This window comes from Abramis brama (assembly GCF_963993115.1).
Source record: "Abramis brama genome assembly, chromosome: 5".
Taxonomy (NCBI): Eukaryota; Metazoa; Chordata; class Actinopteri; order Cypriniformes; family Leuciscidae; genus Abramis; species Abramis brama.
Window position 1 is genome coordinate 41980246 of NC_139967.1, and position 17215 is coordinate 41997460.

At 37.9% G+C, this 17215-nt stretch overlaps 1 protein-coding gene and 1 long non-coding RNA gene across 3 annotated transcripts in view; one reads left to right on the forward strand and one right to left on the reverse strand.

Moving 5' to 3' along the window:
* Positions 1-17215, forward strand: part of tmem132e (transmembrane protein 132E) — a 347651-nt gene that overhangs the window by 82534 nt on the left and 247902 nt on the right. The gene's annotated exons all lie outside the window — the stretch shown is intronic.
* On the reverse strand, positions 13007-16119 carry LOC311084075. 2 transcript variants are annotated; one of them, XR_014606423.1, is made up of 8 exons: positions 15932-16119; positions 14465-14570; positions 14256-14361; positions 14057-14148; positions 13856-13938; positions 13655-13750; positions 13442-13550; positions 13007-13141 (listed from the first exon to the last, which is right to left on the reverse strand). It is a non-coding gene; the product is annotated as an uncharacterized lncRNA (long non-coding RNA). The 2 variants fall into 2 exon arrangements; XR_014606424.1 differs by lacking the exon at positions 15932-16119 and having other exon boundaries at positions 14465-14696.

Here is a 17215-nt window from a genome sequence, read left to right on the forward strand (position 1 = left end):
GTAGGGTATTTATATTAAGTACATAAATATGTAAATGCCTTTGTAGTATACTTAGCATAAAATAAATGTTTTTCAAATAAATTTTGGTACATTTATTTTTCACTTGGAAATCACCAACATTTCTGCTTCTGAAGTTTAAATCGAAGACATTCTCTTTCTTAACACTCTTATACTTGCATGATTTTGAGAAATGAAGGGATCACGAAAGCAGTCTCTCTTTTTCAAATGCGCAATAAAAGCATTGCAATATTTAAGTTGCTTTTATTTATGTTCAGCAAAATCATTGCGAATGTGTTGTGAATATTCAATACATCACCCAACCCTGCACCTTTTCTCTTTTACCTATAAAAATATGAAAATGAAAGATAGTTTGTGACGTTTTGTCACCCCTGCCACTGACAGCCGTGCCCTGCGCTGAAATCACACCAGACATAATGCATTCTTTTCAGCTCATTGATCCATGCCAAAATGAAACCATTACTCTTTCATTGATTTCCATTCTATCTCTACTGCTGCTCTTTCCCAGGTCTTTCTTAATTAATTGCAGTGCTCTCTCTCTCTCTCTCTCTCTCTCTCTCTCTCTCTCTCTCTCTCTTTATGAACATGGCTGTATAGATTGTGTCGCCACTGATGAGGAAGCGAAACTTGTTTCTGCTTATTTTAAGTGATGCTGCCTTAAACATTAATTGCAGTGAGCCTGGAGTAAGCAAGGTAAATTCACCACAGGAGATTTGAAATGTTCATCTCTGCTATGGAAGATGGGCCTTAATGAAGGGTTGTTTTATATATGACCACAATGCATTGCAAGAGCTGCATTATTTTCCTTGGGGTACTTCATTGACTAGCCATAAAAATATGCTCGATCTGAGCATGTGATCTTGTGACAGGGTCATGACAGGAATACACTAACTAGAGCACTTGGCCATATTTGTTTGATTGACAGTTGTTATCGCTAATAGATAGCTGAGCACAATAGGATGTGATGTACATGAGCTTGTCTAAATTTAGCCTGACTTAATGGTGGCTTAAACCTTTGCTGACACTCTGTCCACACTGACACAGCTAATGATGCCATGCCATTAGAGGAGCATGAGGGGAACTCTCAGCCCATCGCAAACTCTTTAGCTGATGACAAGGAATGACTAACTGTGCTTTTACAGCAAATGTCAGCTTGTTTCATATGAGATCTCCATAAAGAAAATAAAAGAAAATAATAAAACTAAATTTTCTTGGTAACTCTAAAACTTAGATGGATAGTTAATCCAAAAAATGAAAACTCTGTTATCATTTACTCACTCTCATGTCGTTCCAAACCGGCATGACTTTCTTTCTTTCTACTTTGGTAAATAAAAGAAGATACAGTATGTTGAGAAACGTCTCAATGCACGGGTCGACCAAACATAAATCGGAACCGGACAGTTTTTTCGCCAAACATATAATCGGGAACTGGACGGTTTTTACTTTTGTTTAGGCCAATGTACACTGCCCGGCCCCCCAAAAAGTTGCTGTTTGGATTTAAATAGGCAAATGCTTAAGAGTCTATGATTGGATCATTATTGCAGTGAATATTATGCTTCTAGCATGTTATATGTTTGGCAACAGTTCTTCTAACCCTAATTGATGGAGTGTGTAGCTTTTCATTTCTTAATCAACCATGTAGGAAGACGCATCATAGCCATATTCCAGGATGACAACATCAAGATTCATCAGGCTCAAATTGTGAAAGAATGGTTTGGAGGGAGCATGAAGAATCATTTTCACACACGTCCAGACCTTAAAGGAACACTCCACCGTTTTTTCATATTAAACTATGTTATTCCCTCAACTAAGATGAGTTGATACATTCCTCTCTCGTCTCAGTGCGTGCACTTCGGGAGCACTTCGACTCGGCACAGTAAAAAGTCACGCCTGAAAAATCCTCTCACTTCTGTCATTAGAACCAACGTGACTTTTTACTGCGCCGAAGTGCTCCCGAGTCCCAAGTGCTATTCCGCCATACATTATAGTTATCCTTTTTACCCGCTTAGAAAAGCGCCACGTTTTATTTTGTGTCACCATACTTGGTTGTGTAACTAACTGTATTTAAATAGGGAAAACTTGGAGGTGTTTGGTCGCTTCTTACTTCATCTCTGTTTGGTCCCTAATGAATGAACTGGGCTAAGCTAAGTGCTATCAAAGTGTCGCCGCGCGCCAGAGCGATTGAGTGCACGCACTGAGACGAGAGAGGTATGTATCAACTCGTCTTAGTTAAGGGAATAACATAGTTTAATATGAAAAAATGGTGGAGTGTTCCTTTAAATTCATTGAAAGTCTTTGGGACGTGCTGGAGGAGACTTTACAGAGTCCTAGACTCTTGCATTGTCAATATAAGATCTTCACCAAAAATGTATGCACCTCTTGATGGAAATAACATCACAACATTTATTTCCATCAAGATGACGTTAGATGGGACATGCTGAAGACGGACGCAAAGAAGAGAACAGAAACATTTATGAATGTATCTCTGAAGGGAACAGACTGTCTTCAGAAAAGTTTCAATAGAATTTTCTTTTCCTCTTCCCTTCATACAGTATAAAGTAGTTTATAAGCTATAAAGTGTGTACAGCGGTAGCCAAAGAAACCGCTGCTGTTCCATAAGTGCCAGAGAGTGAATTTGCATTTTCAGTCAGTCTGTCTGATGTTTTTGTTTTGTGCAGGTGTGTCTTATGTAGCATAATTTCACAAATCTAAAGTCTGACCATTCTATTTTTGCTTTAAATCTTGAAGTTACACAATTTAATTTAAATAAAAAACAACTGCTCATGCTACATGTGTGTAGCATCTTTGTTTGGATCGTGATTAAAATGCAGTAGTTGCCTCTAATTTCAAATGGCTACCAATATTTTTTTGTTTAAGGCCAGTTTGCCCATTATAGAGCAAATAAACCACAAATTTATTTACTTAAAGAAAAAAATGGGCAAATTGTATCAGAAGTAGCCAATTTGTTTGTAATAATCATTTGTTTGATTGATTTTTGTTGATGACTAATGCATGTCATTCACACAATTCATATTCACATCTGCCTAATTCGGTTAGCTTTTTCAAAATACTGTAGCTTTTGATTGGATTCTCAGCATATTGCTAAAGATATAGATAAAAAATGTTCACGGATCATTGATGTGCTCATTTATTTTGCTGTCCTCACAATGTTCAATTATATGGTTAGTTTCATTATTTGCATTTAGCATTGGTTTTAGTATTTAGCATGTAGCGAACAGATCTCCGTCTTGAACCAGCAGTTTTGCCACACAGCTTTGCAGTAGGGTCTATATCTTCAGGTCAAATACCTTCAAACCAAAACTAGTGGTTTTTTTGGGTTTTTTAAAAAAAGCAAGCAGGACTTTATATATTTCTGTCTCTGTTGTTTGGCCTATGTTGACCTATATTGCTTTATTATCGTGGCTGTTGTGTTCCTGGGGGAAAGACAATAAGACCTATCCCAACGGAAGCCTCTGGCGTGGCACTTCTGCTGTCTAACTAGCCTGAGTCTCTGTTTTCAAAGCGAATCGGAGTTGGCGAAGGGGAAAGAGACTGTTTATGAACTGAAACTTTGGAGTATTTTGACAGCACAGCTGAACTACAGACTAAATTATACATGGGCACAAGAACTGTGGCATTGAGGGGACAGCTGACTGCAGGTAGACCTCACCATCAGTGCTGCCAGTTTGGCATTGACATCCCGCTCTATGCCAGAAAACACTGCCATCATGTCACGTAACATTTCACTCTGTTCCCTTCTCTTCACACAAACAACAAAAGTTCCATGGTACAAGAGCAGCCTATTGACAATGCTTGACAGGTAGGCTAGTGGTTCACTGGCTTGGAAATGGTGGATGGCACCTGGGATAATGACAACTCTTGTTATTGTTTTTTATGGAATTCGGGGCATTAAATATGAGCATTCTTTCATTGTATGTTGTGTTGAAATTTGCCTTAAGCAAACTGTCTAAACCAGCAGCAATCATATCAACAGGATGAATCCATGAATTTTCAGTGAGGTTGAGATGTTTTAAGTGTTGTTTCTCTTTGATCTCATTTTAAGGTTGAAGCAGTGATAAAGTACAGTTGCTCTCTGTGGGTAAAAGTTCTAAAGCGCTTAAGTAAAGGATTTTTTCTTATCTACTGGAGCTGATGAGTGTTACTTTAGGGATTCAGCGGAAAGAAACGTTTGGAGTGCTGTGAAAGAAATCTTTTTTTTTTAGCTTGGAGCTGCAAGCCTGCATTCAGTACCACTAAAATACTCTGAGGACTGTTTAATAATTATTGTATGTGATACACATTCAGGCTGGGGAAATCAAGAAGGATTCTTGGATGCTTTCTTACAGTTTATATGAGTGGTTGCAATCATTTGAATTTAGTTTATATTAAGCATGAGGAGTTGAGGGGAAATCTTCATCTTTCTGTGAATATTGTTTCACATAAGCATGTATATGCTATGACAACTAATTGCTTCATAACTGGGTCACAAGTACTGACACATGAATACGTGAGTAGTCACAAAAAGAAGGTTTCTAAGTGTGAATCAGTAGCAGAAGAATCTTGAAGTATGATTACCTCTGTAAATGCATCATGGACAATAAAAACTGGATGCAACCAATTTGCCAAAACATTTTGGCCATCGAAGAGTAATCATTGCTTTGGATATCTCTGCCAGTTTTTTTAACACCACCAATAAGCAATTTCATTTCAATGCTTTTCATAGCAAAAATGTAATCATGAAAAATCATGTCGATATATAAGAATTTTTGTGTACAACGGCCCAGAAATACAAGCAGAAACTGATAAAGGCAACCTCCATTGCAAACGAACGTGTCACACAAATAAAACACCTCTCTTTTTTTTTTATAAAGCAAAGTTATATGAGCGGAGAACATCCTGATTGAGAGATGTTGACGTGGTGAAAATTACAATTTCACTTTTTAAAACTTATAAGTATAGCTCATTTAAGGCTCCAGATTGTTCTATAATTGTAATATTTTGGAAGTCACATTTAAAATGTTGCTATAACAGCTTGTGTCCAGCCTTTTATGTTCAAACCGATGGAGAGATTCAAGAAGTGACAACATGTAGACAACATTTCTGAATGGTTAGTTGATGAATTTATGTAGCTTATGTGTAGTCTTCTAGTCATGATAATCTATAAATCGCGTTCCTGGGGGTGGGGTTTATGTAAATTTTAGGGTTGGTGATGTCACTAACCCAGGAGGAATGTCATGTAGTTCCTACCAGCCGTTTGTTGTAGTCCTTAAAAAGCAATTTCTTTAAAAGAAAATCTCTCCCTTTGCTTTGAACTTTGAGCGTTGTAACTTTGCAGATGGTGTTTATGCTCAAACAGCAACATTACACACTAACATATTGTGTTATTGTGTATTTATTATTAATATTGTGTATTTCAAACCTTTCTAAGTGTGGCTTAAGTGTCCAAATGCGTTTTTTGAGTCACTATAAACAATTGAACAGTTCAGTGTCAGATGAATGCTAACTTCTCTCTTGATTTGATCACACATTATTTCATATTAGCACAGGGCCCATTTCCTGATATATTCAAGAGCCTCTGTCCTCCTGAGATTCACCCAGATAAAGGATGAGCAGCTTCACCTATAGTGAAGGTCTTAATGTTGAAACATCTCTTTGAGTGAGTTTCACATGGTGTTGGTTTCAAGCCCTGCACACTCAGCATTGGTGTAGCAGTTGCCAGATTGCACCTGTCAGCATTCTCACTTGATCACTGGCGCCTCCCCCTTGGGGCAGCAGATCAAAGCAGAAATAAAGGTTGGGCAATTTTCATTCTTGGGTGAAATATTTCTCTAACGACATAAAGATTCTGAGTCCAAACTAAATTCATAACTGTAGAAAAAGGGTAGTTGTGAGATAAAGTTGCAGTGTGAGAAATGAAGTCAGTTTCTAAGATATAGTTGCAATTACAAGAAACAAAGTCAGTTGTGTCATATGAAATCATATTCTGAGATATATAATATATATAATGTTGTAATTACGAGAAACTGTTAACAGTTGAGATACATAATCACATTCTGAGATATCTAGCTGTAATTATGAGAACCAGTCACAATTGTGAGATATGAAATGAAATCACATTCTGAGATATATAGTCACAATTATAAGAAACTGTCACAATTGTGAGATATTGTCACATTTTGAGATATGTAGCCGGAATTATGAGAGTCACAGTTGCTAAATTCTGATATATGTGCAATTACGTGAAACAAATTCCCAACTGTGAGATATAAATGTATAAATGTAATGTATACAGTAGTTACAATAATGAGAAACTGTCACAGTTGTGAGATACTGGACCCTATCTTGCACCCAGTGCAATTGACTTTGTACACCGAAGCATGTATCATTCCTATTTTGCACCCGACGCACAGCAGACTTTTCCCTCCACAGACGTACGTTGTAAATTAGGGAATGAACTTGTGCTCCCGGGGGCGGTTCAGCGAAAAGAGGAGGCGTGTTCCGGCGCAAACGTTCCCTGATGCTATTTTGCAGTTTCAGAAAACAATTCCGCCACAGACCAGGAAAAACCTAGTCTAAAGTCAGTGGCGCCTTACTCAGATGCTATTTTAAGGGCGCATGCTTCATGTGGCGTGTGCACAACGCGCATACACTTTGCTTCTCTCATCTACACACAGACACAGCAGTTACCATTTTTGCAAACCATACATAATTACAAGGAAAATTAAAGCTGCAAGCAGCGATAAAATGGGCCCTCGCACCCCTGCCACCGCCACCCGGCGCCTTTAGTAAAGGCCTTAAGATTACATTCACCAAATTTGAAGAGGATCAGATCAAAACTGTAGGAGGAGTTCGTTAAAGTACAACATCAGGAAATGGCAAAAACTGCACAAAATCTGAGAGGAAGTTCAAAATAGCTGACTTCCTGTTGTGTTTAGGGCTGCGCTCCAAGAGACTTTTTTGTAGGTATTGGGTCATTACATGTATGTACCAAATTTCATACCTGTACGTGAAACGTCGAGCCGGGGCAAAATGTGGGGGCAATAATTTACCGAATTTGCCCCACCCAATTTTGAAAACCACATCACACGTAAATTTTCACCACTTCTGAAGCGTGTGCAAAGTTTCAGGATTTTTCGAACACGTTTTGTATTTGCCACACTTCCTGCTACCAGCAGGTGGCGCTATTGCTATAACCATAATGAGCATGGTCATGTGTTCAGGACAGGACTCTTATCAAACATGTGAAGTTTGGGGCAGATTGGAAATTGTATGCCTGAGTTACTGCAGGCTGTCTGTGGTTGCCTAGCAACATCGGAACTGCAAGCAACATTAATATTGAACTTATCTGATCATGCATATATCACCAAAAGGCCGAAATTGGGTGAACATCTGTCAGGCCGCCGAGGGCACACCCTTCGACGAAAACTCAAGATCTTCGCAATTTCACGTCGCAAAGGCCTTAAGATTACACTCACCAAATTTGAAGAGGATCAGATCAAAACTGTAGGAGGAGTTCGTTAAAGTACAACATTAGGAAATTACAAAAACTGCCCAAAATCTGAGAGGAAGTTCAAAATAGCTGACTTCCTGTTGTGTTTAGGGCTATGCTCCAAGAGACTTTTTTGTAGGTATTGGGTCATTACATGTATGTACCAAATTTCATACCTGTACGTGAAACGTAGAGCTGGGGCAAAATGTGGGGGCAATAATTTACCGAATTTGCCCCCCCCCCCAATTTTGAAAACCATATCACACGTAAATTTTCACCACTTCTGAAGCGTGTGCAAAGTTTCATGAGTTTTCGAGCACGTTAAGGCCCTCTAAAAAGCGATTCACTTTGGAGAAGAAGAAGAAGAAGAAGAAGAAGAAGAAGAAGAAGAAGAAGAAGAAGAAACGGAGCAAAAACAATAGGGTCCTCTCACCATCGGTGCTCGGGCCTTAAATATTACCACACGAGGGAAATCATTGTGGTGTCCATGAAGATATGAAAAAATAGGCATAAATCTAGCTTACACATTTACCCAAATTATATAGGCTAATTGTAGTAATGACGGATCAAACCTGTTTGACCAATAGTGGCAAGACACATAGGTATATAAGGACACCTGACAAAGTGGTTTCTCCCATCCCCATACAATGTCACTTCTCTGTCTTTTACGGCCCTGACGAGAACGTCGGTCTCCTCGGCTGTGAACCGCTCCTGGCGTGCGCCTGGCAAATCCACCATTATAATAGCAATCCGCCATGGAACAAGCGGACCCTGCTTTTAAAGGGAATGTGAGATGACGCTCTGATTGATTTATTGTACGTTACACCCAAACCACACCTATGAGTAATGTAACTACTTCAGACCAACCCATTTTAGATTTGTGTCAGAGATTCATCTATCCCGCCGGTATATTAGCAACAGTGCCCGAGATCCGCCCGCAAAGTTACTTGCGTTTCGCGTTTGATACTTGCGTTTCAGATTGTTAAAATAGGGCCCATTGTCACATTCTGACTGAGCTATGTAGTGGCAATTATGAGAAACTCACAGTTGCTAAATATAATGTTGCATTATGTCGACACAATTACGAGAAAGTCACATTGGATCCAATTACAAGAAACAGCCTCGATTTTGAGATATAAAATCACATTCTGAGATGTATAGTCGCAGTTGTGAGAGTCACAATTGCAATATTTGTCACTTTTTTTTTTTTTTAAACATGGAAAGGTGAAGACAAACTGTGAGAGGTATTTCAGTTTCAGAAGTTTGAGTGTACTGCTTGACTGAGAACATCATCTTATTGTTGTTTACTTTCTTGGTTAGGTGGGTGTAGCTGTGAGTAGGCATTTGTGGATGATTGACAGTCTGTTGTTGTTATGGCTCACAGTGCAGTGTTCAGTTTTGTGGCAGTACAGTGGGGGGAAAAATGGATGTCTATTAATAAATAACCAAAAAACGAATGTGTCAGAGAACTAGGTGGGAAATATCAAGTGGGTGAATGGATGGGTTTCGTAAGTGTGATCTCATCTGCAGTTTATTGGATTTCAGATCAGAAGCTCAGTACCGAAAACAGGTGTTTGTTGTGTTATCTCACCAGCAGAATAAATAAAAGTGCTCAAAACCATGCTCTCTCTTCTCATTTAGGTAGAACCGCCATTTTTTGTATTGATCCAAAATGTGTCACTGTTGTTGTAATGGTTGGGTTTAAATCCAATTATAAACTTTTCCCTCAACAGTTTTTTCACCTGTTTAACGTTTTACCATTTAAGCAATTAGTTTTAGATTCAGCTCCCTTAATGGAAATTGACATCTCGCATAATACATGCAGCCATTTTTATTGCATTACTGAATATTGAATAGCATGGTGAACATAATCATGGTTAGTGGAATAGTAACTGTCTATTTCAAAGCACAAATACCCTGAGGACCATCTTGGTAATGTTATCTTATTGCCAGTAGAATTTCTTTGTAGCTTTTACGGCACCTAATAAATGTGGCATGAAATAATCAGGGAAGACAACACATTCTTTCCAGCCAATTGAGCTCCATTTGAGCAAACAAAACGGGATGAAGATTGTGGTGGTCGAGTAATTCTGGGACATATGTAAACACTGGTCACAAACAGCTTGAGATTGGCTGGAAATGTCACATAATTGACAGGAAAAGTTTAATAGGGGTCAATGTTTTTCATTTTAATTAACACTGCTGTATAGAGGCCAAATGTTCAACTCTTAAGCTTTCCTCTGGTGAGCTTGAATGTTGACCTCAAGACCTGGCCCATATCATGGGGACTGTCATCAATTAGTTTCTGGAGGATTTCACATAAATGTTTTAGTTAGAATTGAATCAAGCCAGTAATGATGCATTTAATGATGCATTTCATTTATGAATAGCTTTTTGGCCCTGAGACATTCACAGAAGCTTTAATATTTAGACCACTTCTATTATTGATTGCTATCAGGATGTGAAGAGAGTATTCTGTCATTCATCCCTGTCTATAAACAAAGACAAAGAGTTCCGACTATGGCTGTAGAGATACTACTTGTCCAAACGGAATATTTTTCATATACATGTATATGTTATGAGGTTTTTCGATGTATGTGTAAAATAAAGCCTGTGGTTAACATAACTTGACTAAACTTGGATGTTTTGTTCTACAATGTAAATTACACACACCCATAGCAAAAATGCTAATTTTGAAGCAGTTATGTTTATTTTTGCAAACGTACACAAGACAGCTTGGGGGTGCGAGTGTGCGCAGTCAGTGTACACGGTAGAACAAAACGTCAACGTATCAACAAGCTATGTTTACCACTGGCATTATCTTACTCATAAATTGAAAAACCTCATTATAGAACCCCATAGGAAAATCTCGAAGGAACCAGCGGTTAGACTTCTGGGTTCTGACATCATACCTGCACCATTCTATTCTGGTCCATCTTTATTTATCATTAATTCACTAGTTTTGTTTTAACAGTAGTTCTTAATTATGGTGTAGTCGAACTGTGTGGGTTTGGTAACCAGAACAGAACCATGTTTTTCGGCATTATACATTTATCAAATGCTTGAAAATGGCTTATTCTTAAAGGGATACTTCACCTCTGGAAAGATGAATGTGTATTTAAAATTGGTCATTTATGTAGTAGAAATGTGAAATTATTTTTAAATTTGGAGCCTTCTAGACTGAGAAAAGCCAGAAAATGTATTTTTGGCTCAGGTGGATGAAGACAACAACTCCCAGAATGCACTTGCTTCGCTGCCCTACAAGGCCCACTCCCAAGCCACGCCTACCGGTAAGAGAGCGCAGTTAAACAACTAGGCTAGGCTACTAGTTGACTCAAAACTTAAAAGACGCCGTTTTATCGTGAGTTTCCGTGACGAGTTTGCCCGGGATTTCGAGATTGCCCAAAATGTCCGGGATTCGGCTTTTTTGCGTTCTACATTCGCCATTCATCATGTTTACTGTAGCGAGCAGGACGAGGCTGAGGGCCGTGAGAGAACGGCGCAAGGCCGGTGGCGTGATTACTGATGAGCGACACCTGTGAGACGCACCGGCTATCTCTCACGGAGGAGCAGGAATTTTCTTAGCAATGCTAAAACGCACATCAACCGATCACTTGTTTAGCGTTCATGTAAACACTACATTCAGATTCACCAATCGGAATGAATTCAATTAGATTGAAACAAAAGGTGTGTATGTAAACAATGAATGGCGACTGTAGAAAGCAAAAGCCGAATCCAGGACATTTTGGACAATCTCGATGGCTGGACGGCCGGGAAAAAGAGGATGGTAACCACCACTACTCAGCTTTCTCCACAGAACAAAGAGCCTGTTAGCTTAGCTTCCAAAAAAAGATGGCTGACACTATTTGTACATTCTGTGAGTGAGATCCCAGCCCCTATGGGCGGGTTGAAAACATGCTGAACTAGCTCCTACTACTGGCTGTAGTTTCTAGCCTCTGGCCAAAAAATCCTCCGATGACGCAAAATGACGTCATCAGGGGATTTTTTCCAGACAAAAAATACATAAATCTCTCGTCTCAGGGGGATATGAGGGAGGGAAGCACGGTAATTCGAAAATACTACAGGTTTTCTACTGATTCAAAGCTTAATGCTAAATGCTGAAGTATCCCTTTAATTCTAGGTTATGATTGCCTAATTATTTCGTGTTTTTTTTGTGTTTTTTTCAAAGTTGAATCCAGGCAACCTTGTGTTAGCACTGAGCATATCATGTTAAACAAAGAGAAAAGATCAAATTGTCTTCACAGACGAATTTTTTTGGCCAGCATATCTTGCAAACGTGGCTTTTTGAATTAAGCTTTGGTGTGCATTACTTTAAGTTTTCGCCGTGTCATGAGATGTGGGTCAAAATTATACTAATAATCTAAATGGAAGGTTTCCATTTAATGTTCAGTTGTCACCAACAGTGAAAGTAGGGGAATTATCTACTCGCTTGATTTATTCACCTAAAAAGGCACGAGTTAAACCATTTTAATTGTGTTATAAAACACTGCAATGGTTTAAATTAAAAAAAAAAAAAAAATCGAAAAGACAGAAACTAATTAATGTGCTGAAAAGGAACCACTACTTGGTATTTTAAGAATGCTTAGTTTGTTGTCTCTACAGTTCTGCAGTGTTTACCGTGCTCATTGTGACTATTATGAGGAACTTTACCCCAAAAAATGGTACAAATTTTGGCCTGGAAGATTTATTTTTATTTTTCAAAGGGATAGTGAAAGGAAATTAATAAGGTGCTTAACCGTCAGAAAATGTCCATCTCAGGACTAAATATTAAACTAAATACAGCAGGAGCTGTTCTGTTGTCGCTTGTCTTTGTTTGTATTTCTTTTTTCTAAACTATTATATTCTGACCCTGGACAGACCGTTATGACCCTATACACTGTAAAACCCAACAAGTTAACTCAACTCAAACCGATTAAGGAAACTAATTGCGGCAAACCATTTAAGTTTTAAAATAAATACATATGAGTATTGTGAACTTATATATATTGAGTCATATTCACTCATAATTTAGTGTTCGTTTAGTCATTCATTTTGAGTATATGTAACTTGAATATTTTAAGTTCATTCCATTAAACTTTTAAAGTAATTTAAACCATTTAAACTAACTGGTTTGAGTTCATTTAATAAATCTAATCAAGTCATAACAACTATATAGCTACTCAAATGGTTTTAGGAAACCGATTGCGGTAAATGATTTAAGTTGATTAAACTCAAATTAATAAAGTTTTATAAGACAAAGGAAAAACATTGGTATAAAGCAGGGTTCCTCAAACTCGGTCCTGGAGGGCCACTGTCCTGCACAGTTTAGCTCCAACCCTGATCAAACACACCTAGCTGTGAGTTTCTAGAGATCCTGAAGACATTGATTAGCTTGCTCAGGTGTGTTTGATCAGTGTTGGAGCTAAACTCTGCAGGACAGTGGCCCTCCAGGACCGAGTTTGAGGAACCCTGGTATAAAGAAATGGTCAAAGAAAAGGATGCAGTTATTAATAGTATTTATTGAAAAATAATTTATTTTACAAAAGGTTCTCAGTGATGAATGTTGTGAAAGATGGTCAGTCAGTCTCCTCACTGTCCAAAATACAAAACTGCACATGACTTCTGTCTGGCGAACTGTGAATAAACAAACAAACAAAAAAAACATTAATCTTCCACTGACAAAACTGGTTTACTCACAGCATAAATGCTAGAATAGAGGTTATGCGTGACGTCACCGTCGGCTAAGTGGCAAAAAGACTGAGCGGCAGCATTTGTTTTCACTATAAAAACACACACACATCCAAAATGGAAAAGAGCTTTGAGATTGACAGTACAACTAGATTTGACAAGATCCAAAATGACTTACATTGCATTTCAAGGTGCACATTTTACATTCTTATCAGTTCTCAGTTCTTGCTTTCCCTGGGAAATTACCTTTTTCTTTAGTTTTTGCCATGTGAATGACAGTCACTGGAGGATAGTCAGTCAGTCTTCTTACTGAAATAGATCCAAAAATGCGCAGGACACGTTTGTCTATTTTGAACTGTGAAAAAAAAAATAAAAAAAAAATAAAATTAATACATTTTCCACTGACAAAAATGTAATTTACTCACAGCATAATAAATAGAATAGGTCAGTTTGTAGTACCTTTTTCTTTCATTTTTGCCACGTGAATGACAGTCGATGTGGAGGATAGTCAGTCAGTCTCCTCACTAGACCCTAAATTGCACGGAACACGTTTGTCTATGCAAATACGTGAGAAAACACAAAAATATAAATTACTCTTACACTGACAAAACTGTAGTTTACTCATCATTATAAATGAGGAAATATGTCAGCTTGTATTACCTTTTTTTTTTTTCGTATGAATGACGGTCGGTGGTTGATAGTCTCTTCACCGATATCCAAAATTGCCCAAGGGACACATTTGTCTATGACAAAATGTGAGAAAAAACACAAAATATTAATTAGTTTTCCACTGTCAAAAAATTGGTTTACGTTAACGTACTCACAGCATAATAAATAAAGGAATAAGTCAGCTTGTATTACCTATTTCTGCAGTTGTTGCCATGTGAATGACGGGCGGTGGATGGTAGTCTCAATCACTGATAATGATCCAAAATGGCTCGGGACACTTTTGTCTAAGCAAAAATGTGAGAAAACACACAGAAATTAATTAATCTTCCACTGAAAAAACTTAAGTTTACTCACAGCATTATAAATGAAGAAATAGGTCAGCTTGTATTACCTTTTTATTTAGTTTTTGCCGGGTAAATGTCGGTCGGTGGACGATAACGTTATAGCTGCTAGTCTCCTCACAATATCCAAAATTGCGCGGGACACGTTTGTTTACGCTAAAATGAGAAAACACAAAAAATATTAATTTTCCACTTCTGTGGTTTACTCACAACATAATAAATAAAAGAGTATGTCAGCTTGTATTAACGTTAACGTTACCTATTTCTTTAGTTTTTGCCGTGTGAATGACGGTTAACGTTAGCACTAGTGGAGTCAGTCAGTTTCGTCCTCACTGATAAATATCCAAATTTGCGCGGGACACGCTCTGTAAAAATGTGACAAAACGCACACACATATAAATTACTGTTCCAGTGACAAAACTGTTGTGTACTCACAGTACAACTAACTTACTGCCGCTGAAAAAATCTCTAAGTTAGTGCTAAATGCAATGTCGCGTTGGCTTGGCGTTTCTGTGACGTGACACAAATGGCATAACTTAAGCCCTATTCGCACGGGATTAGTATTACCTAGGGACCTCCGGTAATTTGTAATAATCGCAGAGGTCGTCTGTGATTTTTATCCCGTGCGAATCTGCCATGTCTGTAAAAATGTCTGTAGAAATTCCCCCGAAAATTACCTACCATATTTCGGCCAACACAGGGGTCCTCTGATAATACCAGTCCCGTGCGAATCCCCATGTCTGTGATTTGGGCTGTTTTTCTGTGAGCCTATCGTTTCCTAAAGAACGTAATAACCATTATGGGCCGTTTAACAGTCCATTTTACGTCTGTATTAAAACTGTATTAACAATAAAATCTCTCGATATGCTCTACTCCAATCCGATTATAGTTTTTCTCCAATAAAAACTATGAATTGCTGCAAAAGAGAAAACAAACTAACGTTACAGTAAAGACGTGATCCGGAAGCTCAACTCGGACCGTTGTCATGGAAACATTAAATTAAGTATTTTGGCGCAACATGGAAGCTCTTTTGGAAAGTTTGGACGCTTTTTGTGGTAGTGTAATTTAGTAGTCTGTATCGTGGAGCATTTCTTTGTCTCACACGGCCTCTAAAGACGTCCATCCTGTAAGTATCTCAAGAAATCAAAGTGTGAAAGAGTAAAAATGATATAAAATGAAATAAACCAAATAAAATGAATAGAAAAACAAGCCTATCGCGACGTTTCGGTATTTATAATACATTCTTCAGGCAGGCTTGTTGTAAATATGGACAAAGAACAAAAGAAAAAGAAGATATATTATATATTTATACAATAATATGATATTCTATAATATATATATAATATATTTCTCTAATAAATTGGTTTTAAATAAGTTATTTTTTTGAATTGCAATACTGCAGCGCGATCTTCGTTTCAGCGCGTTCAGCTAGTGAAGTGTGAATGGGTGGGCGCACGCTGTAAAGTCCGTAAACTCGAGGGAATTACGAACATTTATTTGCCCGTGTGAATGAGCCACCAAAAATACAGACGTCAGGGGGTAATTTCTTAATTACAGAGGTCCAGGGGTAATACTAATCCCGTGCGAATAGGGCTATAGTCTTATTACAGTAGTTAGTAGCCTACGTTACTTTAGCTAGTCGGTCTTCTTAAGATGAAGAGTAACGACAATACAACGTTAAACGTACAAGTGCTCTAAAGAGGACGAAGCATTTTGCCGTGCTTACCTGTTAAATCTCTCCATGGCCGCCATTCTGTTCCGACTCCGAGTTACTTGTTGTTACTTGTGTGAGCTGAGCTGTGGGGGATGGGCAGATTGAAATAAATACGCGGGGTTTTCCGGTGCGTGAGGGAGAACGCCGTAGAGAGACCTAAATGTATGCTTCAAATGAAGCAGAAAATGTTAAATGTATTTATTTAAGTGTTTATTTCATCTCCTTATACAAAAGTAATTTCTTGAAAAATAAAATTTAAAAGCTAAAATAACAAATAGGTTATTCATAACTTATTCGGTTTAAGTTCTGCTTAATACATTGCAGTTTTTGAGTTAATATCACATATTTTATTAAGTTAAACTAACTTTTTTTTAAAAATAAGTTAAATGTACTCATTTAGTTTAGTAACTTTCAGTCTTAGGTTTTACAGTGTATAGACCTTACGTGGCCTGGCCCATGCCTTGTGTTATGCCAGTTTACAGCTGGCCCACTGAACCAAATAGTAAACTGCACTTTGCTGGTTTATGTGGCTGTGATTGATCACCAAATGAAGGCAGCCTAAGTGCTGCAATGTGAAGCAGATGAAATGGAAAGCTCTAAACTAAACTGACAATCTAGAAAGTATTACAGAGGTCAGCAGCAATCCCCAGGCGTTTGAGGCAACATACAAAGTATGACTGTTTATTGATTTTGAAGATATCTTCAAGCAGTATGCATCTTGCTTAATGAGTTCGTCCTGCACAAGTAAACAGTTGGTACACATTAGCCTGAAAAATCAACATGTGTCCACATTTGAGCGGGAACATTTCTTCGGCTCACATCGACTAGCTTGGTTGCTCTAGATTGGATCTCACCGGCATGTCACAACAATTGTGATTGTACTATCAAGTTTACCTTAAGTTTGTTTTGTAGGGTGAGCAAATTCTATTTCATTAAGTCACGACACAACAACTTTTTACCTTTTCCTGAGAATAAAGTTTATTGCCAAAATAAGTGCAAGGTCTCACAATACCTTTTTTTTTTTTTTCGTGTCAAAATGAGGATGCTGCAATGCTCAGTCAACGCTTGTCAATCATGAATTCTCAGCTAAGATTTGGTATAATACAATCTGACTTAAGAGTTCGTAGATGTTGCACAGTCTGCCTCAACATTTAACCAAGATTGAACAAATCCTTGTTTTAATTTATATATTTTCAGTGAATCGATTAATCTGGTTCATTGAAATAATCAGAATACTTTAATGAATCAGACTGATTTGGTTCTCGAATCAGCAATGCCATGGAAGAACCATTTTGG